Source organism: Gymnoscopelus braueri, assembly GCF_963280865.1.
Source record: "Gymnoscopelus braueri genome assembly, chromosome: 13".
NCBI lineage: Eukaryota > Metazoa > Chordata > Actinopteri > Myctophiformes > Myctophidae > Gymnoscopelus > Gymnoscopelus braueri.
In genome coordinates this window covers 1,758,745-1,786,252 of record NC_137615.1, presented here as the reverse complement: position 1 = coordinate 1,786,252, position 27,508 = coordinate 1,758,745, and the positions used below count along the sequence as shown (strand labels likewise).

Genomic DNA, 27,508 nt, shown 5'->3' with positions numbered 1-27,508 from the left:
TTAAACTTTTAAATGTCAAGGACCCCCATAACTCTGAGAGTGTACACATGGAACCAAATGGACCCGTAAGGGTCCATTTGGTTCCATGTGTACACTCTCAGAGTTACAGACCTGTAAGGGTCCATTTGGTTCCATGTGTACACTCTCAGAGTTACAGATCTGTAAGGGTTCATTTGGAATCCCCTCAAGGAACCCTGAGGGTCCCTGGACCACACCTTAACCATATATTTTAACAGGTATCATATCGATATTCAGTATCAACCGATACACAAGTTATGGGAATCATTATCGGTTTCGTGAAGGAAGAAATGGTATTGGTACAATATGCATAAATATGTATTATTGTGGTAAAAAGAGGGCTTTTTGAGATGCATGTGAGGGATTCTACATTAATGTAATTATTACACTTTGAGTATAAATAGTAAAACATGGCATATAAAGGAACAAAAGAAAATGAAAACAGAAGAAATCAGTCATTAATTAAAGGCATTAAGATCAGTTACTTAAAGTGTGCAGTCAGGTTTTGCACAAAAGCAATTAGAATAAAATGACTATTGGTACATGATTCATATAGTAGTAGTGGTTTCTGTTTATGACTCTGAATGATTTTGATTGAAATGTTTTTAATACAAATAGTTCCAATGGCATCTAAATCTACACATGTGGTTGTAAGTATATGTTTATCAGTGTTGAGGGGGTACCTGGACAAATTATTCCCCTCCAAGGGGTACCTGGGCCAAACAAGTTTGAGAACCCCTGAACTACACAACCTCTAAATATAATAGTCAGCAGGGGTTCCCTAGCCTGGTAAACCCCCCCCCCCCCCCTGAAATCTCATTTGTATTTGATGTTTTTTTTTTACCAGGCTAGGGGTTCCCAACCACCGGTCCGCGAGAAGTAGGACGTGAATCTATAACCTTGTTGAGTCGGTCACATGAAGTACCAAGGATTAGTCAGTGATGTCACTGTGTTTTATAAACAGCTTCATCCTTCCTGTGTCATAACAGTGACATCACTGTTGAATCTACTAGCTTGTAGAATCCAGCATCCACTTTGGATGACAAAATAATAGTTGTAGTTTCCACATTGCATTGTTTTTTGTTTGTTTTCCTGTCTCTGCTTTATGCAAAATAATCCTCAACCATTAGTTTATTAGTTTAGTTCCATAAAGTCCTGTTTGCTCAACATGTCACTCCATATCTTTACAGTCAACAGTGTTTTAGTCTTTATTTGAGTTCTATCAGAGGTGTTTAAATGGATCTCTTGGGCTGTTTGTTGTTGAGAGCTAATGGTGTATTTATTTAGTTCATGTATTATTGGTTGTTAGTGTTCATGTTCTCTAAATATGTATGTCTTACATTAACATGATGTTATCTTATAATACAGGCTACTGAATGCAACTAAACTATAAGGACTGTCTGGGTTGTGTGTGTGTGTGTGTGTGTGTGTGTGTGTGTGTGTGTGTGTGTGTGTGTGTGTGTGTGTGTGTGTGTGTGTGTGTGTGTGTGTGTGTGTGTGTGTGTGTGTGTGTGTGTGTGTGTGTGTGTGTGTGTGTGTGTGTGTGTGTGTGTGCGTGCGTGTGCGTGCGCAAGCTGTGGGCGTGGCCTTTCGGCTTGGGGGGTGGCCTGTTGGCTTGGGGGTCGTGGTTTAAAGTTGGGGGCGTGGCCTATTGGCTTGGGCTTGTGCTTGAAAGATGGGGGCGTGGCCTATCACCTTGGGGGTTTGGTTTGAAGCTGTGGGCGTGGCCTTTCGGCTTTGGGGGTGTGGTTTGAAGCTGTGGGTGTGGCCTATTAGCTTGTGGGTGTGGTTTTGAAGCTGGGGGTGTGGCCTATCAACTTGGGGGTTTGTTTTGAAGTTGTGGGCGTGGCCTTTCGGCTTTGGGGGTGTGGTTTGAAGCTGTGGGTGTGGCCTATCAGCTTGTGGGTGTGGTTTTGAAGCTGGGGGTGTGGCCTATCAACTTGGGGTTGTGGTTTAAAGCTGGGGGTGTGGCCTATCAACGTGGGGGTGGTTCGAAGCTAGCCGTGGGCGTGGCCTATCACCTTGACGGTGTGGTTTGAAGCTGTGGGCGTGGCATTTCAACTTCGGGGTTGTGGTTTAAAGCTGGGGGCGTGGCCTTAAACCTTCGGAGTGTGGTTTCAAGCTTTGGGCGTGGCCCTATCACCTTGGGGGTGTGATCTAACGACTAAGGCTATGTGTTTTGAAGCTGGGGGAGTGGTTTATCACTTTGGCGGTGTGGTTTGAAGCTATGGGCATGGCATTTTGGCTTGGGGGCGTGGCCTTTCAACTTCGGGGTTGTGGTTTAAAGCTGGGGGCGTGGCCTATCACCTTCGGAGTGTGGTTTAAGTTTAAAGGTAGGGGCGTGGCCTATCACCTTGGGGGTGTGGTTTGAAGCTGGGGGCGTGGCCTATTGGCTTGGGGTTTGTGGTTTGAAGCCGGGGGCATGGCCTATCACCTTGGGGGTGTGGTTTGAAGCTGTAGGCGTGGCCCATCGGCTTGGGGGCATGGTTTTGAAGCTGGGGCTTTGGCCTATCAACTTTGTGGTTCAAAGCTGGGGGCATGACTTATTGGCTCGGGTTTTGTGCTTTAAAGGTGGGGGGAGTGGTTTATCACCTTGGGGGTGTGGTTTGAAGTTTTGGGAGTGGCTTTTCGGATTGGGGGTGTGGTTCAAAGATGGGGGCGTGGCCTAATACCTTGGAGGTGTGGTTTGAAGCTGCGGGTTTGGCATATCAACGTGGGGGTGTAGTTTGAAGTTACGGGTGTTGCATATTGGCAAGGGGGTGTAGTTTGAAGCTGTGGGCATGGCTTTTCAGCTCGGGGGTATGGCTTATCACCTTGGGGGTTTGGTTTGAAGCTGTGGGCTTGGCCTATCACCTTGGGGGTGTGATTTGAAGCTGGGGGCTGTGGGCGTGGCCTATCACCTTGGGGGTGTGGTTTGAAGCTGGGGCCATGGCTTATAACCTTGGATTGTGGTTTAAAGCCGTGGGCACGGCCTATTGGCTTGGGGTTTGTGCTTTAAAGGTGAGGGGCGTGGCCTTTCGCCGTGTGTGTGTGTGTGTGTGTGTGTGTGTGTGTGTGTGTGTGTGTGTGTGTGTGTGTGTGTGTGTGTGTGTGTGTGTGTGTGTGTGTGTGTTGCGCGTGTGTGTGTGTCTGTGTGTGCGCGCGCACGCCCACGCGCAAGCCTTGGGGTTGTGGTTTAAAGCTGGGGGTGTGGCCTATCAACGTGGGGGTGGTTCGAAGCTAGCCGTGGGCGTGGCCTATAAGCTTGTGGGTGTGGTTTTGAAGCTGGGGGTGTGGCTTATCAACTTGGGGTTGTGGTTTAAAGCTGGGGGTGTGGCCTATCAACGTGGGGGTGGTTCGAAGCTAGCCGTGGGCGTGGCCTATCACCTTGACGGTGTGGTTTGAAGCTGTGGGCGTGGCATTTTGGCTTACGGGCGTGGCCTTTCAACTTCGGGGTTGTGGTTTAAAGCTGGGGGCGTGGCCTATCACCTTCGGAGTGTGGTTTCAAGCTTTGGGCGTGGCCCTATCACCTTGGGGGTGTGATCTAACGACTAAGGCTATGTGTTTTGAAGCTGGGGGAGTGGTTTATCACTTTGGCGTGTGGTTTGAAGCTATGGGCATGGCATTTTGGCTTGGGGGCGTGGCCTTTCAACTTCGGGGTTGTGGTTTAAAGCTGGGGGCGTGGCCTATCACCTTCGGAGTGTGGTTTAAGTTTAAAGGTAGGGGCGTGGCCTATCACCTTGGGGGTGTGGTTTGAAGCTGGGGGCGTGGCCTATTGGCTTGGGGTTTGTGGTTTGAAGCCGGGGGCATGGCCTATCACCTTGGGGGTGTGGTTTGAAGCTGTAGGCGTGGCCCATCGGCTTGGGGGCATGGTTTTGAAGCTGGGGCTTTGGCCTATCAACTTTGTGGTTCAAAGCTGGGGGCATGACTTATTGGCTCGGGTTTTGTGCTTTAAAGGTGGGGGGAGTGGTTTATCACCTTGGGGGTGTGGTTTGAAGTTTTGCGAGTGGCTTTTCGGATTGGGGGTGTGGTTCAAAGATGGGGGCGTGGCCTAATACCTTGGAGGTGTGGTTTGAAGCTGCGGGTTTGGCATATCAACGTGGGGGTGTAGTTTGAAGTTACGGGTGTTGCATATTGGCAAGGGGGTGTGGTTTGAAGCTGTGGGCATGGCTTTTCAGCTCGGGGGTATGGCTTATCACCTTGGGGGTTTGGTTTGAAGCTGTGGGCTTGGCCTATCACCTTGGGGGTGTGATTTGAAGCTGGGGGCTGTGGGCGTGGCCTATCACCTTGGGGGTGTGGTTTGAAGCTGGGGCCATGGCTTATAACCTTGGATTGTGGTTTAAAGCCGTGGGCACGGCCTATTGGCTTGGGGTTTGTGCTTTAAAGGTGAGGGGCGTGGCCTTTCGCCGTGTGTGTGTGTGTGTGTGTGTGTGTGTGTGTGTGTGTGTGTGTGTGTGTGCGCGTGTGTGTGTGTCTGTGTGTGCGCGCGCACGCCCACGCGCAAGCCTTGGGGTTGTGGTTTAAAGCTGGGGGTGTGGCCTATCAACGTGGGGGTGGTTCGAAGCTAGCCGTGGGCGTGGCCTATCAACTTGAGGGTGTGGTTTGAAGCTGTGGGCGTTGCCTATTGGCTATGGGTTGTGGTTTGAAGCTGTGAGCGTGGCTTTTTGGCTTGGGGCGTGGCCTGTCGACTCTGGGGTCGTAGTTTAAAGCAGGGGGCGTGGCCTATCACCTTTGGGGTGTAGTTTGAAGCTGGTGGAGTGGCCTGTTGACATGGGGGTTTTGGTTTAAAGCTGGGGGCGTGGCCTATCACCTTGGGGGTGTGGTTTGAAGCTGGGGGAGTGGCTTATCACCTTGGATTGTGGTTTTAAGCCATGGGCGTGGCCTGTCGGCTATGGGTGTGTGGTTTAAAGCTGGGGGCGTGGCCTATCACCTTGGGGGTGTGGTCTAACGACTAGGGTTGTGTGGTTTGAAGCTGTGGGCGTGGCCTTTTGGTTTAGGGGTGTGGTTTTGAAGCTGGGAGAGTGACCTATCGACTTGGGGGTTGTGGTTTGAAGCTGGGGGTGTGGCCTATTACCATGTGGTTTGAAGCTTTGGGCGTGGCCTTTTGGCTTTGGGTCATGGCCTGTCGACTTGGGGGTTGTGGTTTAAATCTGGGAGGGTGGCCTTTCGGCTTGTGGGTGTGGTTTTGAAGCTGGTTTTGAAGCTGGGGGTGTGGCCTATCGACTTGGGGTTGTGGTTTAAAGCTGGGGGTATGGCCCATCAACGTGGGGGTGGTTTGAAGCTAGCCGTTGGCGTGGCCTATCAATGTGGGGGTGTGGTTTGAAGCTCTGGGCGTTGCCTATTGGCCATGGGGTGTGGTTTGAAGCTGTGGCCGTGGCTTTTTGGCTTGGGGGCGTGGCCTGTCGACTTTTGGGTCGTAGTTTAAAGCTGAGGTCGTGGCCTATCACCTTTGGGGTGTGGTTTGAAGCTGGTGGAGTGTCCTGTTGACATGGGGGTTTGGTTTAAAGCTGGGGGCGTGGCTTATCACTTTGGGGGTGTGGTTTCAAGCTTTGGGCGTGGCCCTATCACCTTGGGGGTGTGGTCTAACGACTAAGGCTATGTGTTTTGAAGCTGGGGGCGTGGTTTATCACTTTGGCGGTGTGGTTTGAAGCTGTGGGCATGGCATTTTGGCTTGGGGGCGTGGCCTTTCAACTTCGGGGTTGTGGTTTAAAGCTGGGGGCTTGGCCTATCACCTTCGGAGTGTGGTTTAAGTTTAAAGGTAGGGGCGTGGTCTATCACCTTGGGGGTGTGGTTTGAAGATGTAGGCGTGGCCCATCAGCTTGGGGGCATGGTTTTGAGGCTTGGGGGTGTGGCTTATCACCCTGGGGGTGTGGTTTAAAGCTTTGGGTGTGGCTATTGGCTAGGGGGTGTAGTTCAAAGCTGTGGGAGTGGCCTTTCACCTTAGGGGTGTGGTTTGAAGCTGAGGCGTGGCTTATCACCTTGGATTGTGGTTTAAAGCTGTGGGCGTGGCTTATCACCAATGGGGTGTAGTTTTAGGCTGTGGGCATGATTTATTGGCTTTAGGGCGTGGCTTGTCGACTGGGGGGTCTGGTTTGAAGCTGTGGGTGTGGCTTATCGGCTTGGGGGCGTTGTTTGAAGTTGGGGGAGAGGCCTGTGGACTTAGGGGTTGTGGTCTAAAGCTGGGGGGTTGTGGTCTAAAGCTGGGGCGTGGCCTATCACCTTTGGGGTGTGGTTTGAAGCTGGGGTCGTGGCTTATCACCTTGGATTGTGGTTTAAAGCCGTGGGCGTGGCCTATTGACTAGGGAGGTGTGGTTTAAAGTCAGGGGCGTGGCCTATCGGCTAAGGGTTGTAATTTGAAGCTGTGGGCGTGGCCTATCGGCTAAGGGTTGTGGTTTAGAAGCTTGGGGCGTGGCCTATCGACTTGGGGATTGTGGTTTAAAGCTGGGGGCGTGGCTTATCACCTTAGGGGTGTGGTTTTTAAGCTGTGGGCGTGCCCTTTCGGCTTGGGGGCTTGGTCTGTCAACTTAGGGGTTATGGTTTAAAGCTGGGGGCATGGCCTATTAGCTTGGGGTTTGTGGTTTGAAGTTGGGGCCATGGCCTTTCGGCTTGGGGGTGTGGTTTTGAAGCTTGGGGCGTGGCCTATCGACTTGGGGATTGAGGTTTAAAGCCGGGGGCGTGGACTATCACCTTAAGGGTGGGGTTTGAAGCTGTGTGTGTGGCATTTTGGCTTGGAGGCGTGGCCTGTCAACTTGGGGCTTGTGGTTTAAAGCTGGGGGTGTGGCATATTGGCTAGGGGGGGGTGGTTTTAAGATTTGGGCATGACCTATCACCTTGGGGGTGTGGTTTGAAGCTGTGGGCGTGGCCCGTCACCATGGGGGTGTGGTTTAAAGTTGTGGGCATGGCCTATTGGCTTGAGGTTTTTGGCTTAAAGCCGTGGGCGTGGCCTATCACCGTGGGGGTGTGGTTTGAAAATGTGGTCGTGGCTTTTCGGCTTGGGGCGTGGCCTGTCAACTTGGGGGTTGTGGTTTTAAAGCTGGGGGCATGGCCTATCACCTTGGGGGTATGGTTTGAAGCTGGGGGCGTGACTTATCACCTTGGATTGTGGTTTAAAGCCGTTGGCGTGGTCTATTGACTAAGGTGTGGTTTAAAGTCAGGGGCGTGGCCTATCGGCTAAGGGGTGTTGTTTGAAGCTGGCCATTGGCGTGGCCTATCAAAGTGGGGGTGTGGTTTGAAGGTTGGGACGTGGCCTATCGGCCAGGGGTTTGTGGTTTAAAGCTGGGGGCGTGGCCTATCACTGATCTTCAGTCTCCTTCAGACGCTCCCCTGCTCGGGATATCTGCTGCCAGTTACTTCTCCGCATCAGTGTGTAAGAGCACCCGGTGTCCATTCGTGCAATGGACACGAATAATAAGGACTCCAATTCCCCATTATGATGCTGCCCCAGTTTTACACAACAATTATCAAACCGAGGCTTTTAGTGATAACTATTTACTAAAGTAAAAACAACGGGATCGGCAGGTTCTTAGCTTAAATAAATGTATATTCAATTCCACAAAATCAATAATTGAAAGCTGAAACAGGTAATAGCTGAGACATGGACCCTCACAGTGGAGTCAGTACTGCTGTATGGAGCTGAGACATGGACCCTCACAGTGGAGTCAGTACTGCTGTATGGAGCTGAGACATGGACCCTCACAGTGGAGTCAGTACTGCTGTATGGAGCTAAGACTTGGGGAGCAGTGAGATGTTGGCCATCAGCCATGCACCTGGGCCCAGGTGGCCACGCCCTATAAAAGCCTGCCTCCCCAGTCCTCTCTTTCGTTCATTTACCTTTTGCTCCTCACCCAACCTACACCTCCTTATCCCACATTTATGTTCACACATGCAATAATCCACTCATGCATACACACATTACACTACTCTACTGACTTTACTTATTTCCACACCTCATCTGTTTATTCATGATCTGTTCGTTCATTTTGATTATTGAATAAACACAAATTTTATGTTAAACTGCGTCTCCCCTGTCTTTTTGCTATGTTCCCTGCTGGTCCCCCTAGGCCAGGGTCATAACAATAATGTATTTTGTAAATGTGTAAGTTGTGATGACATGTTGTGACACTGCCACATAAATGTGTGAAATAATGTATTTCCTGTCCAGGTATGATGAGTATTGAAAGAAAAAGGTAAACAAGAAACATAACATACTTGGTGATAACAGGGGAATATATTGGTTAAAATATGGTTGAATATTTAACACCTAAATGTAATGTACAGAAAAAAAAATGTGTTGTGTAAGGTGATGAGGGCCATTATGATCTATTTTCTGTTGACATGGTTCACTCATAGGGGGCGCTGTGGGGAAAAAGCAGCGCATGTAGCAAAAGTTCCACAGGAAGTGAGGTATGAGGAACAACTATAAAAGTACAGGAAGTGAGGCGGCCGTGGGTTCCATTTTAGGTTTTGAAAAAAAGTGTTTGGTGGTGTTTGAGAAGGAGACTCTTACTAAACCAGCCTATACAGCCTATACTAAACCACTGAGCAGTGTGGCCGGAGAACTTATGGATCTGGAAGTAGAGAAGTTTGGTGGAGGAACATTTCTGAGGGTTTAGCTCTGAAGCCAGTCAGAGCTTTTGGACAAAGAAACCCATGTGGCTGACCCTTACTTGAAGGTTGGGTGAGGAATATACTTTTTTATGCAATGCATTGCCTTTTCATGTGATGACTTTGGGGATCACCTGATTTTTGGAAAATGGAAGATCGACAATATCTGTTTGAATACTTTTGGATTACTATACTCATTGGAGACTTTGAGACAAGTGTAATGATTGTTTAATTGAATTGAATTGAATTATTATTTTGGTTGATTAATATTGGGTCAGATAAAATACTGCATTTAATTTCAAAAGCAAACAGTTTAGTGTTTTCTTTTTGGTCTGCAATACAGTTTGTTTACAGTATAAAGAATTACTGCCGCAGGTACAGGACCTTTATTTATTTAATATAACGTTATCGTTCTGATTGTTATAAAGTGGCTTCATGTTAACAGAGCTGTTAAAAAGATACAATGATCATCTAAAAGGACCAGTACATGTTGTGACTACATAGCGGGGCAATGTCTTACGCAACCTGACTGAAGTTATGTAAGAGAGAAACACAGGAGCGTAGCTTTAGACACGCCCCTTATGATAGAAGAGTTCCAGCGTTGTACATTCAACCATTTAGACCACACACAGCGTTGTACATTCAACCATTTAGACCACACACAGCGTTGCAGTGAACAGAACAGGCTGGATCAAAGCATACACATTCATGTAGGGTAAGTGTTATCCATCAATATACTAACACATTCCTCTAGTCTGGTCTGCTGGGATAAAGGTTCATGTCTGCTGTTCTCACCTTTATCTTTATGAAGGTTAATGTTGTGCTGTGTTTTATACAATGTATTACAACCACTTGTTATTATGTATCAAAGTTTGGTTGAATGTAAAATACAAACAATGTAGGAGAACTTTTAATTTGTACCTTTTCTCTCTATCTCTCTACCTTCTGTATCAGTCTGTTTAGTTAGTTAGAGTGTGTGTGTGTGTGTGTGTGTGTGTGTGTGTGTGTGTATGTGTGTGTGTGTGTGTGTGTGTGTGGTCGCTCCAGGAAAGCGGAGACACTGGCCCTCATTTATCAATGCGGCGCAGACCAAATAATGGGCGTACGGCGAGATCACCTTAATTTTCAGCATTTATCAATATATCCTGACGTTGGCTTCATCCTACCGTACAAGTAATTTAAACAAACTGCTTTAACAGTCATTCGGTTAAGCTTGCAGATCTGGCTGCATTGGTTATTTGAAAATAGCAAGCTCACAACGTGCATCGCGACGCATTGTGAGCTTGTAGATCTGCTATTTTCAAAATATACGAGCGCTTCTGCCAGAGCATTTTCGGGAGCCCAGACCATCTTTTCATGGACAGTGAGGTCTACAAACTTACAGTAGCTTGTCCTATGTTATGGAGTTACGTCATAGAGAGTTATGTAGGCTACACAACCTGGCTGGGTTAAGGATATAAACCTGACGATTGAATCTCTTATTAACGTGGCGGCACGGGATCACTGCCGCCCGTCCGAGTCTCACGGGGAATATCCTACATGACTGCTTGTGCACTGCTCGGTATGGGTTAAATAAATTAATATATAAACCCCATTCATGGCGATGTGCTTGGTATCATAATATGTCATTCATGTAGGCTACAAGCCTACGTGACAAAGATTGTACCGCTACGGATTACATGAAAGACACAGTTGGGCATGTGTGTGTATGTGTGTGTGTGTGTGAGAGAGAGAGAGGCGTGTGCGCGTGTGTGTGACTTGACAGGCAGCGAAGTGAGCCGGCAAAACTCTTTCTTATTGGCTTTTCATGCTTTTTTTGGGTCGTATTCTGGTTCTTCATGTCGTGAAGTCGGGGCGTTTTGTGAATATTTAAGGGCGTGTTATTTAAATGACGCTCGTTTTCAGCCGTGACATTTATCAAGGCTCCGACCCAATGTACACTAGAATTGGCTGTATAGGATTCGTTGATAAATGTGACTTCGACGTTGGTGTACGGCCGAATATATGGAAAAATATAAGCCGGTTTATACGCTCCGTTGATAAATGAGGGCCAATGAGTGACATTTTTTTCTAAATATCTCATGCATGAGCGAGGAACGCACGTGGGCGTGCACGAGGGTGTGCACGTTTAACATGGGCTGAGTTCACATGCACACACTCTGCTGTGTGCGTGCGTGCGTGCGTGCGTGTGTGCGTTGTGCGTGTGTGTGTGTGCGCGCGTGCCATGGCAGCGCGGAGGTGAGATGCATGTGGACACCAGCAGTGTTAATGTTGTTGACTAAGACTAAAAGACTAAACAATGTCAGAAAACAAAAATATGTCTCAAACTAAATGGAGTTTTATTCTAAAGACTAAATCAGAAATTGCTGTCAAAATGAACTCTGGAGCCAGTGTTGTTTTTTGTAACATATAACAACCACACCGTTGTACCAGCGTTAATGTAGTACAGTAGTGCAGATTTAACATGCATTTTGCAACACTGCCGCTTGTGCCGTGTGTGTGTGTGCGTGTGTGTGCGTGTGTGTGTGTGTGTGTGCGTGTGTGTGGCCCTTGAGCTATATTGTAGAGGGAAAAAAGAAGTCTCAAAACATCACATTGAGCTGAAAAACTTGTTTTTATTCCAATTAACCCTCATAAATACTAGCAGAGTGACTTTTTTTTCTAAATGTCTCATGCATGAGCGAGGAACGCACGTGGGCGTGCACAAGGTTTAACATGGGCTGAGTTCACATGCACAAACTCTGCTGTGTGTGTGTGTGTGTACGTGTGGCCCTTGAGCTATACAGTATATGACGACCATGCAGACATACCTTGGTCATTTGTTCTCATGTTTTTGTTACTGTTTTTATCTTTATCAGATGCTAGGTTCATTGTTTACCTGTGATCCTATAGTTTACTGACACACTACACTGTCTCTGTATTCTATGATCCTATAGTTTATTGAGACACTACACTGTCTCTCTGTATTCTATGATCCTATAGTTTACTGACACACTACACTGTCTCTGTATTCTATGATCCTATAGTTTATTGAGACACTACACTGTCTCTCTGTATTCTATGATCCTATAGTTTACTGAGACACTACACTGTCTCTCTGTATTCTATGATCCTATAGTTTACTGAGACACTACACTGTCTCTGTATTCTATGATCCTATAGTTTACTGAGACACTACACTGTCTCTGTATTCTATGATCCTATAGTTTACTGAGACACTACACTGTCTCTGTATTCTATGATCCTATAGTTTACTGAGACACTACACTGTCTCTGTATAGACCACCGAAGTCCTGACGTCATTCGTTCATCCCCAGGTTTGCGGAAGTAATTTCTCTATGGAGAATAACATTGGGTCATCTTAGAATCGTCTCATATAAGAATTGTGGTCCAAAAATAAACACACTGTCCCGGCGCTATTGTCAGGGAGGAGGTTCTGTATCGTTTATGATAGTCAGTCACTTATATTTGATACAGTCTGTTTCTGGCGAAAATGTAACTAATTCGGCGGAAGTAACATTAACGTTTTCTCACCGTCAGTTGATGCTTCATATCCATAAGAGTCAAACCGCCGGGGTCATTTGTTTATTTTTGGAACACAGTTCTTATTTGACACGATATTAAATACGTCTATGGGGATTCAGAATTGGGGTGGAAAACTGCGAACCAGGTAGACAAACAAAGGATGTGTAAATGACGTCAGACTTCGGTAGTCTATTCTATGATCCTATAGTTTACTGAGACACTACACTGTCTCTCTGTATTCTATGATCCTATAGTTTACTGAGACACTACACTGTCTCTCTGTATTCTATGATCCTATAGTTTACTGAGACACTACACTGTCTCTGTATTCTATGATCCTATAGTTTACTGAGACACTACACTGTCTCTGTATTCTATGATCCTATAGTTTACTGAGACACTACACTGTCTCTGTATTCTATGATCCTATAGTTTACTGAGACACTACACTGTCTCTGTATTCTATGATCCTATAGTTTACTGAGACACTACACTGTCTCTGTATTCTATGATCCTATAGTTTACTGAGACACTACACTGTCTCTGTATTCTATGATCCTATAGTTTACTGAGACACTACACTGTCTCTGTATTCTATGATCCTATAGTTTACTGAGACACTACACTGTCTCTCTGTATTCTATGATCCTATAGTTTACTGAGACACTACACTGTCTCTCTGTATTATATGTATGTGTTTACCTTGCTTACTGTTCTCTCTCTCTACGTCGTCCTCAGACGAGCCCTCCATAGGCGTCTCCAGTCATCTCGGTTCTCCATACATCTCCAGCTCCTTTGTGCTTTCTGCACCAGCATCTTTCCTTAGTACATCCATGTAGGTAGGTGTTTATACATGCTTATCTTTGTTGAGATCAGATGGTGTGTGTGTGTGTGTGTGTGTGTGTGTGTGTGTGTGTGTGTGTGTGTGTGTGTGTGTGTGTGTGTGTGTGTGTGTGTGTGTGTGTGTGTGTGTGTGTGTGTGTGTGTGTGTGTGTGTGTGTGTGTGTGTGTGTGTGTGTGTGTGTGTGTGTGTGCAGACACCTCTTATCTCCGTATTTTAACTTTTTCCGTAATTTAATGCCGTACTTTACCATTTGATGTCACGCAAAAATAGCAGATCTACAAACTCAAAACGCGTCGCACTGTGACACGTTTTGTAGATCTGCTATTTTTGAATTGCAATCCTGAAAAGTAACATTTGTATTTAATTTTAAATATATTTAGTTATACTTACGTTAACTTTATGAACTTTAATACAAATACATTTGACATAAAAAAGACAATAGAATGTTAATACTAGTCATTAAGCTACTAATATAGACGTAATTGAAGCGGCTCATGTTTGGAATCATAACAGCTGAAATCAATAATATATCAGTATTCTGATATTAACCTGCGGTTAATATCAAGGTCTGCCGCCAGTTGCCCATGTATGGTATAGAGTACTCTATGTAAGGGTGGAGGGCCTCCACTTCTTTATGATTTATCAAGACTGGTGAGAAGTATTTTAGCAAAGAGCGTGAAAATCAACTCCACTTTTATATCTTACAACTCACCAGAGCTTTGTTGACAGTGTGTGTAGGTGACCCCCCCCCCCACTGTGTGTGTAGGTAACCCCCCCCCCCCCCCCACACAGTGTGTGTAGTTGACCCCCCCACAGTGAGGTGTGTATTATAAAGGTTATTGTGTCAGTGTTTAAACACTTTGACTAAATCTAATCTAAATCGTACGAACAATGAAGGTCTGTCTGTCTGTTTGTCTGTCTTCCTGTCTGTCTGTCTGTCTGCCTGTCTGTCTGTCTGTCTGTCTGTCTTATATCAAAGACCTCCAGTTTGGTAAACATCACACCCTGGACCCCAGAACTCTTAGAGTGCACTGGGGATGACAGAACTGTAAGGGTCCATTTGTGTTTAGTTTAGTTGTCCTGTGTGGATGTCCAGGACTCCTGGACCTTCTGTATAGAGAACTCTATGTAGGGTGGACAACATTTTGGGCCTCCACTTCTTTACCATTTATCATGACTGGTGAGAAGTATTTTAGCAAAGAGAAAATCAACTAAATTTTTATGTCTTATAACTGATCATTCAAATAATAAGCGAATAATTTAATGAAAATAAAACTGACTACATTAGTCACTAGTTTAAGGTGAATAATAAAGGACAGATTGATTATAAATTAGTTTTTATGCACATCAAATAATAATGCGACAATGATTGATGTAACTGTTAAAATACTCATGACACTGGATCAAGTTTCATGTTGGCTTCACATGGTTGAGCTTCAGTTCCTTATTAGTTTTTCTCACTTCACTTTTTAGCTGTAAAAATCTAGTCACATGTGTGCATTGTCTGAAAGAGTCTTTCAAAGTTCCCTTTCTTCACCATCTCTGCAGAGTTGCTGAAGAGACAAATACATTTCCCCTTTGACATGACAAATAGGAACCAATAGTCTGAGGGGAGGGGAGGGGAGGAGGAGAGGAGAGCAGAGCTGCATGAATGATATGATCTATTTCAAGAGGCACTATGTAACTCTTTTTTAATGAATAAAATAAAATGTTGTCCAATCTGTATGGTAGAGTATGTTAATACAATATAACTTAAACAATCTGTATGGTAGAGTATGTTAATACAATATAACTTATACAATCTGTATGGTAGAGTATGTTAATACAATATAACTTATACAAACTGTATGGTAGAGTATGTTAATACAATATAACTTATACAATCTGTATGGTAGAGTGTGTTAATACAATATAACTTATACAATCTGTATGGTAGAGTGTGTTAATACAATATAACTTAAATAATCTGTATGGTAGAGTATGTTAATACAATATAACTTATACAATCTGTATGGTAGAGTATGTTAATACAATGTCAATCTGGGAACCCATCGCCAACTGAAAATGAAAAACAGCGCCCTCTGCTGTTTGTTCTATGTCTGTTGGCTCTGGGCGGAAGAAAATGTAACACCAGAGCGCAAGGAAACCGGTGTTTGTGTATGCCTTCAGCGCATCACTTCCGGTTGGTGCGACTATGTTTTCATTCCCACTAACAATATTTCTACACAGAACACTAACACCACTTCTCCCAGAGAACATGGATCGTTTTGGTTATAAGCCCACTTGTTTCTATGATGAAAGAGTAAGTTAAAATGTGAATATCTTTCCGTGGTTTTGTCTGCTCCGCGGACGCTATTGTTAAATTAGTTTCGGTTTGTTTCGAGGGGGGAAGGATCGACGGACACGTGAATCCCGCCCACTACATTTGATTGGGTAATAGTAGGGGGTGCTAACCACAAAAAATGGCCAAATCGTTACGCGGCGGATAAAAGCATGACATTTGATACAGATGTCCCTTGGGTCATCCTAAAACATCCTAGAAGGGGTGCCCAAAAAAATCTTAAACAGGAAGTGAGTTATGGACAAAATTGAAAATGACCGCCTACAGTGTTGTCGATTGACTCAACAGACAACTAAAGAATCTCATAAAAGCAACAATTTGGCATACATGTCCCTTGGGTCATCCTAAGACATCCTAGAAGGGGTGCCTGAAATGATCTGAAACAGGAAGTGAGTTATTGACTAAATTGAAAATGGCCGTGTACAGTGTTGACAGATGATGCAAAAGACACTCATAAAAAATAATCTCATAAAAGCATGAAATTTGGTACAAATGTCCCTTGGGTGATCTGAATGCATCTTAAGGGGTAGTCTCTCAATGGAAAACACTCCTCCCCCACGGGCTGCACTGCTACAACATTCAAATCGAGCAGTTTGCCAATCTGGCATTTGGTCCAGAAGCCTGAAAGCTATGCAATCTCTACCATCTCCTGACAAATATGGATGGATTAAAGTCGTTGATTCGTGGACACCTTTATGGACACTCTTGCCAGAGGCTGCCAAAGTTTGTAGAGAACTCAAGTGTGGCTGCAAAGCTGAGCCCTTCTGTTCGAGAAAGTGTAGATGCCACGATGCTGGGTTACCTTGCAGAGCATTATGCCAATGTGCTGGTAATTGCGAAATGGCACACATGAATACATGTAGTTACTAAACACTAATCACAAAAAAACAGTAATGATCAAGAAGAAAATACATGAGAAGATAGAGTGTAAAACCAGCAAGAAGATAAATAAGATACAGAGAGTAAAATAAATAAGAATATGTAGAGAGTTAGATAAATAAAGAAGATTCAAAGAGTAAAATAAAAGAAATAATGCAGAAAGTAAAATAAATAAGATGATGTAGAAATGAAAACAGAAGGCAGGTTATGCACTGCATAACCTGTCGCACTGCCGTGGTCAACTGTTTAAACAGCCATTTAGAATTTCTTCAACATGGTCCCTTCCTAAAAAGTTTAATAAACAAGCAAACAAACAAATAAATAACCCCTTCTAGGATATATTAAGAAGCACTCAATGTACGTAGCAAATGGTACACTTTTATGACGTCCCTTTATGTTTTCTTTTGTTTCAACTGCTTTAGGCGGTCACTTCCTGTTTAAAACCTCTTTGGGCACCCCTTGTAGGATGCGTTCAGATCACCCAAGGGACATTTGTACCACATTTCATGCTTTTATGAGATTCTTTAGGTATCTTGCATCATCTTTCACACTGTAGGCGGCCATTTTCAATTTAGTCAATAACTCACTTCCTGTTTCAGATTATTTTGAGCACCCCTTCTAGGATGTGTTAGGATGACCCAAGGGACATATGTGCCAAATCGTATGCTTTTTGGAGATTCTATAGGCTTTTTGAGCCAATCGCCAACACTGTAGGCGGCCATTTTCAATTTTGTCAATAACTCACTTCCTGTTGAAGACTTTTTTGGGCACCCCATCTAGGATGTCTTAGGATGACCCAAGGGACATGTGTGCCACATTTTATGCTTTTTGGAGATTCTTTAGTTGTCTTTTGAGTCAATCGACAACACTAGGCGGCCATTTTCAATTTGGTCAATAACTCACTTCCTGTTTCAGATTTTTTTGGGCACCCCTTCTAGGATGTCTTAGGATGACCCAAGGGACATGTGTGCCAAATGTTATGCTTTTATCCGCCGCGTAACGAATTTTCACTTAGCACCCCCTACTATAAAGCGCGGCCTGCTTCCTGATCTGAAGGCACGCCCATGCGCACACGTTATGACGAACCTCACCGACAGATTCCAACGCAGTGCAGAATCTGTTCTTGAGAGATTAATACAATGTTAATACTGCTCTTCTATTGAGACATTTAGATTGTGTCAAAGGTCATGTCTCACCTAGACACAGGATCTGACATGAATTGTGACCTGATGTGTTCGTATAGGAAATCAAAGGTTGTTTGTGTGGAGACCAAGCAAGTGGACTTGTCTGTCGCCATCTTGTTTTGACAGGGTGAAGTTCACTGCTGTGCATGTCGGCGCCATCTTGTTTTGACACGGTGAAGTTAACGGTTGTGCGTGTGGGTACATAATGAAACTGCAGATAACAGCTTCTTCTTTGTGACCACTTCCTCTGCTCTCATGAGAGCAGAGGAAGTGGTCACAAAGAACCACATGCCTTGCAAACAACACCTGCCTCTCTGCAACCACCATCTCTGCAGGCATGGATGCAGATTTATGTTGGGTGGGTAGGGTACTCAACAACAAGTCACACACACATCAACCAAGTTTTAACTCCTTAATCAGAAATGCCTGATGAATGTCAGTTGGAAACATTGTACTCGCAATAAAATACTTTTTTGCTGTAAGTGAAGACGGTGTGCGCCATCACCATTCTTTCCTGTCTCATGCACTGGCTGCCTGCTCCTACGCACCTGTCCCAGTAGGTGTGCAAAAAGACATTTTTTTTACTACATTTCAAGTCATACAATTTGATTATTGGCTGATGATGAAATCATAACTGGTATAAGGACTTTGCAGATTACAGGGAGAGAGTTTGAATGAGTTTGAACGTGCATCCTGTGCACAAAGCATCACACGATAGTCATCCGACCGACACATTTCCTGTAGGTGCTCGGTTTTCTCCTTGGGTGCTCGGGCTCCCCGGCACCCACAGGATTGGAGCTAATGTCTGCAGGTCTCTGTACAAACATACACTGAACAGAGAGAATGTTCTGCTTTCTATGTCAACTGTATGCATGCAGAATGAGCATGTAAGGTATTGTGTCATATCACCAGATGTTACTTATAATCTGATGAAAAGATATGTGTAATCACTGTAATCAAAACGGCCTTCATGACAGTTACTCTATGCATTTATTATTTATAGAACAGATGGCCTCAGTTTAAAGTGAGCTCCATGTCCTAATCTTTGAAGCTGAATATTATTGTATCTTGACAAAAAGGTCACAGTTGATGGCCCTGGATCTGATAATTTGTACCAAATAGATATTAGAGGTACAAACCCTAACCTAACCCTGGAATATAATGAATGTGATCTGAGTGCAGCTTTGTCAGCGATGTGTCACTCATGTGTGACTCCTGTTATTTCCTCATAATAATCTTTAGAGGCTCTGGGGTTCACGCTGGTCCCCAGGAAGACTAAGCTGACCGTGCTTTTGTGGTGGCGGCCCCAGAGCTGTGGAACAAACTCCCCCCACCAGAGCATGTGAGTGGAGCGGGGGGGAAATGCCACTCGTGGCTCCAGGGAGCTGTTGTCACACTCGCTATCAGCTCATGTTGATCCCCCCCCCCCCCACACCGCTCCCCGTCGCTCGTCGCTCACGTTGATTTGCTCACCTCTCGCTCTGCACTCCGCTCAGACCAGGCCGCTCAGCAGCACAAAAAAAGACAAAAAAGTGGACATTTGAATGAAATCTTGCTGAAGGACGTGCTCTGTGCACTTCTGGATGTCTGTGTGTCTGAGTCCGTGCGAGCGGGCATGCTCAAACATGCGGTGTGCGGCCCCCCAGTGTCTTGGAGCGGCAGGCGGTCCTCGCTCCGAGTAGCGCTCCAACCTTTTTATAAACCCGCTCCCCGCTACATTAAAAATCTCAAAGCAAATCTTAAAAAGCTCAAAACGCATGTATTTTGAGCTTGGAGATCTGCTGTTTTTGCTTTTTCAGATTTCTTTGGCTATTTTTCAATTAGAATCCTGAAAAATAACATGTTTTATTTAATTTCTAATGCATTTAGTTATACTTGTGTTAACTTTATGAACTTAAATACAAATACATTGGACATAAAAAAAGTACTTTTACTTCTACTCCACTACATCTCAGAGGCAAATATTATACTTTTACTCCACTACACTTATTAGAAAACTTTAGTTACTTTGTAGATTGTGATTATTATTGCAAAAATACATAACCACTTCAGCCCATTATACATTTCGGCCATTTGAAAAGAGCAGATCTACAAGCTCACAAAGTGTTGCGATGTGACGCATTGTGAGCTTGTAGAGAAGGATTTTTATACATTTGAAAACTTGGGGCATTCTGCGTTATGGGTATTCTTTGACTTTTGGGAGAGGAGAGGGGAGGGGGGGAGGGGAGGGGAGAGCTGTATGATTGATAGGTGTCAGTTATGTTTTTCAGTGAAGGAGTACTGCATGGGAGGGGCCATATCACTAACACACACACACACACACACACACACACACACACACACACACACACACACACACACACACACACACACACACACACAATGTGCTCAACACTGTCAGAAACTATACATGCCTCTGTTTAGACCCTCAATAACATTATACAGTGTCACACATTTTGGCTCCCATGCGCGTCCCAGGCGTCTGCCCGGCCCGCTAGGCTGACTGTAGAGAAGCTGCTTCCTGTCATCACAGACAACAGGAAGTGAGCTTAGTTTCAACACACTGAGCAGACATGTTGCCTGGCAACAGCTAAGGCGGGACATGTCACACATATTGACTGGCGTTTACAGTAGCCAATGGGACGAGGTTATCAGTCTGCTCCCCACGTCTGTCTGTCTGTTTGTCTGTCTGTCTGTCTGTCTGTCTGTCTGTCTGTCTGTCTGTCTGCATTGCGACCGGCCTTTTGGCGTGTAGTTGAAGCGCAAGGGGGTGGGGGGGCGGGTGGGGAGAGAGTCAGCGCACTGAAGTCAAGGCACAGACTACTGTGTTGTTGACAGACAACAGATGCACGCTTATGAGAAACAACAAATGATGACTGAAACGTGTTTTATTTTTTTACTCTCTTGGTGATTATCTGGCACAGTAGTTGTTTTCAAGTTGTTATCAAACTGGACATTTAGACTGAATGTTTCCTTTATCCTCATGTTAATGCACGCAACTGTTTCAAATGTGTTCTATTTGTGTACATGTGTTCCATGTGTACATGTGTTCTATTTGTGTACATGTGTTCCATGTGTACATGTGTTCTATTGTGTACATGTGTTCCATTTGTTACACTCTCAGAGTTACAGACCTGTAAGGGTCCATTTGGTTCAGATCAGATACTACATCAGTGAAGGTGTGTGTCTGCCGACAGACAGACAGACAGACAGACAGACAGACATAGTTGGCTACTTTGAGTAACTGAGGAGCCAGTATATTATCATAAGTGAACTTAACAGTTAATACAAGCAACAGTTACAACTTATCTAAACTATTTCTCTTTCAAACATGTTTAGGATCATTTTAACGTCGACTCAGGATTCTGTGTTTCACAGTTTATAAGTTGCTTGATTCAATATTTAGATATTTGATATTCATTTTATCAGACACGCCCCCTTCCTATACAAACCCATTGTAACTCCAAACTACATTTTAATCATGTTATATTCATTAAAACACACGTCTCTGCTTCTAGTGACTGATATTGTCCTTCTAATATGTGAGGGGGCGTGTTTTCTCAAACAAGCTTCTCTCAGTCTTCACTCATCCTACTACTGCAACAAAAATATTATTATTATTATTATCATTACTATTATTGAAGTAATGCTAAACAATCTTCATAGTCTTAACCAGTGTTGCCAAGTCTGTTTAAATAGTGAGACTTTTGTCTTGTTTTTTTCCAGAGTTTTGGGGAAAATGCAGAGACGCTGTGGCTTTGGGGAGGAGTGTCAATCATATTGACTGACAGTTCAAGTAAGTGTGTAATGTTATAATACAAAACCAAAACATACATTATTATAGACCTACATCTAATATTTTTTATTAGGAATATTTGGCCATATTTTGGGCTTGTTTTGTGTAGTTATTTGACTAGTGCTATTTGTACAAGTGAGAACAGAAGAATAACACTACTAACTCAACATGAAAACATTATGCACGTGCAATATTAAATATTAATATCATCCATATTATCCAGAAATATGAAAACATTAGTGCACCTTGACCAAATGAAAACACAATTATATTATTATATGAATAGCATTAACCACATGAACCCCAGCATGGGGGGAACATAAGCCTAAAATAGCCGATCTACAAGCTCACAACGCGTAGCAGCACGAAGCGTTGTGAGCTTGTAGATCGGCTATTTTGGGTAAAAATATTTGGGGTTGACAGAAAAAAGCGTCCAAGAAATGTAAGTCTATTTTTACTGAGAATAGAGGGTTTAAGTAGGCTACATAATGATAAAATAATAACTTTATTTATATAGCACTTTTCAAAACATGAGTTACAAAGTGCTGAACAGCAGTATGTTCGAGCATAAAATATATAAGTAAGGTAAAATAAAACATTAAAAAAAATCATTTAAGGGAATAACATAGTTAACAAGTAAGTTAATTCTGACAAGCAATAAAGAAAACACATTTAAGCAAACTAAAAGGAGACCAAACTAACGTTGGTCTCGTCGTAGTACAAAATGTGAGTACTTTTTCCACCACTGATAGTACAATGATAATTAATACAACTGTAGAATTGACATATTGACATGGTGCACATTTTATAACAGCAAATGTAATTTAATGTTAATAATAAGATTATTAATAAGAACATTAAAATATACGTTTGCTGGAAGTTACTGATTATGAAGGAAGTCTCTCTGCTTAACATACAATGCTCCATTATATGGTCTTAGGTCGCCATCTAGTGGCAAAACTTTTGAATTCATATGAATCTGTCATTCATAATTATTGATGTAATGTAGCCTAACCTCTATTCTCAGTAAAAACGGACCTACATTTCATGGACGCTTTTTTCTGTCAACACCAAATCTCTTTGCCAAAAATAGCCGATCGACAAGCTCACAACACGTCTCAGCGTGACACGTTGTGAGCTTGTAGATCGGCTATGTTTGGCTTATGTTCCCCCATCCTGGGGTTCATGTGGTTAATTTTCATTTGGTCAAGGTGCACTAATGTTTTCATATTGCTGGATAATATGGATAATATTAATATTTTATATTGCACATGTATAATGTTTTCATGTTGAGTTAGTAGTGTTATTTATTCCTCAGTCCTCACTGTACAAATAGCACTAGTCAAAGAACTACACATCCCAAAAAACATCGCTGCCCACCAGCTGCTCAAAGCCCTGGAAGATATCAAAGTAACGGCCGGAACCGGAACAAGGGCTTGCGCGTCAAACTTGCATTTTATGTGTGGATGCACCCTGTGGGTGCATCGCACATGTACGTCAAGTTGACGCTAGGAAGTCGGAAGTCCCATCCACTCCCATGTTAAGTTTAAAACCGGAAGTTCCGGTCCGATGCGCGTCTGAAGTGCATATCCGGGTTCCGGTTTTCATTGAGTAACGGCCAAGTTATAATAGCAAGACTCACGATCTCCGGTTTACTTCCCGTTTCTGCGTGACGTAAGTGGGCGCCTTTTTAGGAGACAGGAAGCAGGTTGGAGTCTATTGATTCCAATAGAGTGAACGTGAACACAGCTTCTGAACTATTCTTTAGCTCCATGGTCACTGAATTAAATATTGGACCCAATCGTCACAAGCCACACAATATGTGGCTTGTGACGTATAAGATTTTCATACTAAAATTGCTTTTTTTAGAGACACAAATTAGGAGAAAATCTACTTTGTTATCGACTTTTCTCTATCCCAGCAACACACTCTCGCGAGATGGGGAAGATATCTGGAGGGTCCATCTCGGTCCATCTTCAGTCTGACGGACGAGACATAGAGGGCTCTGTCCCTTATATTATATTTTATTATTATATTAGATTTTAAATCTATGCTCTGTTCCCATAAGATGCTCTAAAAACTGATAAACTGAGATTCTGAACATAGTACGTGAAATCATTATGGACAAAAATTTAATAAAATGTGTCCAATGCTCAATAATATTTTTATATTAAAATAATAATACATCTTATAAATTATTATTTATAATATACATTTTCCATGTTTAACTGTCTTGGTTGATGGGGTATGATTTGGGAATCATGACATTTTGTTAAACATTCATGCTAAACACACTATAGTCTATAGTGGTAAAATATATATACCTTATAAATAAAAGGCCCTGTTACAATGTTGAGCAGAAACAGGAACACATCTAGCATAAGACTGAATAATGTGTGTTTGTGGGGGGAATTTTATGTGTTTCTTAAAAAGCATCTTTGCCAATAACAGTGTACTTTCAAACATGTAAAGCATTAATTTTCTTTAATGAAGAAAATACACAAATACATATTATCCACATGATGTTGTCAGCCAGGGAGAGGGGAGGGAGGGTGGTGGGATGGTCGGCGGAGAAGCAAACCACGCTTACCTAGGAGACCATTTGTAGGATTTGTGTACTATTTCGCCTCTAGTGGCTCCAATGGAGATTGTGTATCTTCCTATATTAACAATCTTTGGTAACGGCCAAAAATGACCCTAGCGTCAACTTGACGTACATGTGCATCAAGTTGACGCTAGGGTCGCAAGCCCTTGTTCCGGTTCCGGCCATTTTTGGCCGTTACTCAATGAAAACCGGAACCCGGATATGCACTTCAGACGCACGTCGGGCCGGAACTTCCGGTTTTTAACTTAACATGGGAGTGGATGGGACTTCCGACTTCAGAGCGTCAACTTGACGTACATGTGTGGATGCACCCTGTGTGTGATGGAAATGAGCGGATACAGTAGGCGGGCTTTAGACCGGATGTGAGCACTGAACAGGAAATAGAAGCACATTGAAACATACAGTATAGTCAGAAACAGTCAGAAACCTAGAACAGATCTACAAGCTCACAGCGCGTCACTGTGCAGCGCGTTGTGAGCTTGTAGATCTGCTATTTTCAAATAGCCAAAGTACATAGTAATAGGGCTGAAGTGGTTAATGTGCGTTTTGTAATAATAATGTAACTATATAAAAGTAACTAAAGCTTTCAAATAATTGTAGTAAAAGTACTTTATATACTTTCTACTTAATTACCACATAAGACCTGTAAATAAAACATATAAAATAGGTCTTTGATGGAGATGAATTATAATGATGTATTGATATAGTTTAGTTGTGATGTAACTGACAGACATGATGTGCTTTGATAAATGACATCCTAAAACATAAAGAATAAAAATAAGATCATTAATGAGACAGAATATGGTCACTGTCAGACAGAAACCTTGTATCTCTATATTTAAACTGTAAATTAATGTCCTGCTTCATCATACAAGTGTGTCACACTAAAGTAGTGAAAATAGAAGATCTACAAGCTCAGAACGCACCAGGAAGAAACGCACTGTGAGCTTGTAGATTGTCTATTTTCATCATTTAAAAGCGTTTTTAAAATAATAATGAAAAAGGAACAGTTTTGGACACATATGATGTTTCCACCTGACAGACGATGTTATGTTTAAAAGCAGCTTAAATTCAGAATGTTCATTTCCAGAGACATTGAATAATAATTTGATTTATTTCAGGGACAGTCAAAGTGTCTTTGGTTACAAAGAAATGCTGTTCAGTCACACATTCATATGTAAGGTTTTTATGAGCACAATTCATATCAATGTGTTTATTCCTTGTTCAAACTATGAAAGACATTCAGTTTTATTAAAACCTTCTGTCTTTTAAAACATGCAATGACTTGATAAAATAAAACTGTAATTATGTCATTTATTTCTCTCTCTGAGAGTGTGTAACATTAAATAGAATAATAGGTGTATTATTCCACTCAGAATTAAAGTAACAAAGATGATTTTTATCATACATTAATATGATTTTATCATACAGGAGTACATGTTTGTACTCCTGTACATTAATGTACATTAATTGTCCTCCATGTACATTAATCACCTGTTCCTTCAGAGAATTCACCTCACCTTTAAAGGGACATTTCGCCGATTTTGCAACTAGATCTTCTTTTAATGAAGTTTAGGACTCAATAAACAAGATCCTGTTTTTTTTGGTGTATAATCTGTGTTTTTAGATATCTAGTAATCTTCGAAGATTTCGTGACGTTATTTACGTCTCATTCCTTTCCGCACTACATGTTGTCTCGACGCGTCTCAGTCAGACCAGCTCCAAAGACAGCCCCAAGGGGTGTCCGTAACACTTTGTTCAACCTTCATTCCCCACTCGGCCACTCCCATTAGCTGCGGCCAGCGGGCAACCCCCCTTGCAGAGTGAGGCATTACTTTACCTGAGTTATCTTCTGATAGTTGTACTTGAATGTTGACATGAAATAATAATCCTGTTTAGTGTTTAATAAGCGCAAGCGTGAAAAAAAAAATACAGCGTGGAGTGGCGGCGCTGGTAAAGGATCACAATCCCAAGGATTCGACAGTGATGTCACTACTATGCGACACGGAAGTAGAACTGCATAAAGATACCAAGGATTTGTCAGTGATGTGACATCACTAACGAATCCTTGGACATATATGTAACTAGATGAACGTGTGCGAGGTACACGTTCTTCAGCTCTTCTGACTTCCAGTGTTGCCAGATTTTGTGAGAGAAATAAGCAACCAGGTCTATGAAAACAAGCCCAAAAGAAGATAACTAGGCCAAGAGCACTTTACCTAGACATGGGATATTATATATTTGAAAATTGCCTATCTACAAGCTCGCAACGCTTCGCGACCCATTGTGAGCTTGTAGATCTGCTATTTAAAAAAAAATCTTGAGGGGGAAAAAGTGCAAAATGTGGAATATTTTTGACGCATATTTGTTAGGGGCTCCCTGGCACAAATTATAATTTCAGATGGGGGTCTGTGGAAAAATACATGAACATGTTTGAGAACCACTGATTTAAACAACAATCAAAACATTTGGAAACAAGCCCAAATATCAACTACATTTTAGAAAGAAGCCGCTTATAATAAGCAGACATGGCAACACTGGCATGCTGTTTGTATGTTGTTGTTGGAGATCACACCCACATGCAACCTCCCCTCCCCACAAGGAGGGGCAGTGCACCAAAGCATTATGGTCATTGTAGTAATGCAGCAGTCCAGTCAAACCCTAGTCAAACACACAGATTTCATTATTTTTCTGGCCATAGGGTGCACATTTTTAATTGTGCTACTGTTATCTACTACAAATACTATTACCATTGAGTGATTGCAGTTTCTTCCAGGGGTGATTCACTAAGTCTTTAAGCTGCCCAAAATCAGCCTGGGTAACATACTGTATTCCCTGTCTGTCACCAGTAACATTTGATTCAGCCTCAACCCCATCATCATCATCATCATCATCGTCATCATCGTCATCATCGTCATCATCATCATCATCATCATCATCATCATCATCATCATCATCGTCATTTTCAACAGGTGCTTTAACTTTTTGACCGTCATTTTCTATGTACAAATCACTCAATAAAGAGGATATTTCATCAGTAGGATTTCTCCTTGTGACAAAAGGTCCTGCAGTGAAATCTGGTTCTCCAAATACAGGCATATTTTTATTCACTGGAGTCGATGGAGTAGAGATAACTTCAGCTGTATCTACTGGGTGTTCTGCCATATTGTTCAATACAAAACAAACAAAACAAAATCAATTTAAATCATTCCCTGTATGGGCCACCATATGTAACGGTCAGATATTATATATTTGACTATTACTATTGTTTAAATCACGGGTTGTGAATGATCTCTACAGATACAATTGATTAGGCTGAAAGCAGTGCACTTCAATAAATAAACAGCAAATAAACACAGCCAGAAATAAAGCACGAACGTTGTGGTCAAGTTTAACCCTTTTATCTACTTTAAATCAATGACAGGAAAATAATACATGCATTGTACAAATGTAGTCTCGTTCACGTCCGCACGCACGCTCCTATTGTTCCAATATAGTTCCGTGTAGCGTCTCCAAACGCTCCCCAAAACAGCACGAAAAAAGTAAATCCAAAAGAAATCCAAAAGACACTTAATCCACTCCAGAAGCGGTATAATCCAAAGGAAAAGCTCAGATCTACACGGAGAAAACAAACATATATCCATGCTGGATATAAACAAAATATAAAACGATCTCACTAGTCAGAAGAATGCCCCGTGGCTCTTCCCTTTTAACGGTGAGTATTGACAGTTAA

General features: G+C 43.0%; 1 protein-coding gene across 6 annotated transcripts in view; it reads left to right on the top strand.

The window, feature by feature from the left end:
- The window catches only part of LOC308098960 (NLR family CARD domain-containing protein 3-like), a 189,232-nt gene that overhangs the window by 119,030 nt on the left and 42,694 nt on the right, over positions 1 to 27,508 (top strand). For 2 of the 6 annotated variants that reach the window (XM_080447437.1, XM_080447432.1), the window contains exons 1-4: positions 9,233 to 9,316; positions 12,865 to 12,965; positions 21,101 to 21,170; positions 26,625 to 26,747. The gene's annotated coding sequence lies outside the window, so the exon portion shown is untranslated. Of the gene's footprint in view, positions 1 to 9,232; positions 9,317 to 12,864; positions 12,966 to 21,100; positions 21,171 to 26,624; positions 26,748 to 27,508 lie in introns of those variants that run through there. The other 4 variants (XM_080447433.1, XM_080447434.1, XM_080447436.1 and 1 more) reach the window with 4 other exon arrangements.